The sequence below is a fragment of the Pongo pygmaeus genome, chromosome 15 (genome assembly GCF_028885625.2).
Source record: "Pongo pygmaeus isolate AG05252 chromosome 15, NHGRI_mPonPyg2-v2.0_pri, whole genome shotgun sequence".
NCBI lineage: Eukaryota > Metazoa > Chordata > Mammalia > Primates > Hominidae > Pongo > Pongo pygmaeus.
The window spans coordinates 27,808,314-27,809,541 of NC_072388.2; positions in this window are offsets into that span (position 1 = coordinate 27,808,314).

Below are 1,228 nucleotides of genomic sequence, written 5' to 3' on the forward strand. Positions count from 1 at the left end.
CATTTATTTAAGAAAAACTACTAAAACTAAGTAAGAATAACGGGAATCTATGGCCTTTTAGCTTGCTCCCATTCTCCCCTATTATCTGCCCTCTGAAAAGGTAGTTCTACTAGAGTGAGGCAGGCTGGGAAAAACAAGGAACCTTGCTAATGGAGGGGGCTGACAATAGCACCGTCGGTTGCAAATAGTCATGGAAGGACAATGTTGCAGCTCTCTTTAAGTTGGAATACTGATTCATGGAAGGCCAGTGTTGCAACTCTCTTAGGTTAAAATACTGATTGGGGCAATGAAAAGACTAGTAGAACAATCAGAAATTTAATAGGAAGATACAGAGAAAGTTTCTACATATCCCTGATGGCTGAAAGGCTACATGTATTTATAAGGCTCCATACACACTCAGAAGAGACTGAAGAAAGCCTTAGGCATCTACTCTTCCCTGGCTGAATGTAAGGCCTTGCACACACAGAAAGTAAAAGGAGCTGGGGCAATTTATTAACTGTTTGAAATTAACCCACACTTAAATACATCAGAAAAGGGTAGAAGCTTTATTGGCTCAAGGTACTTAAACACAATGTCTGAACTATTATTGTTTGACCACTAAGCTCTTCTGTTATAGAGGTGGCTCCTAGGCAGCCAGACTTACAAATAAAAACAACAACAACAACAAAAATTAAAAAAAAAAAAAAACACCCACCAGAGGCATCAGCAGCTGCCTACTACACGGAAGATAGATTCTAGAGAAATAATTTTGGAAAGTTACTAAACAAACAAATAGCAACAGCAACAGCTACTGGGGGGATGGATCACAATACAGAGTTGCTGTGATACATTATTTAAAATATGCAGTTTTCAACAAGACATGAAAAAGCAACAACGAAGTGTGAATGCATACATCACAATTTGGGGATTTCAATGGAAATTGTCTCTGATGAGGTGGAAAGAGAGGGAGAAGACCCAGATGTTGGAGTTAATAGACAGATTTCAGAGTAGCTGTTAAAAATATGCTTTAAAGACTCAGGAGAATACATGTAAATAATTAAAGGATAGTATAATAACAGTGACTCGGTCAATATAAAATATTTCTTAAAAAAGATAAGTGTATTTCATAATAAAATAGAACCAAAGAAAGAAAGAAAAAAACCACCAGAGGTACTTAACAGCAGATTTGTTCTGGTAGAAGGAAGAACCAATGAAGCTGAAGATACATCAATATCGATTATCCAATCTG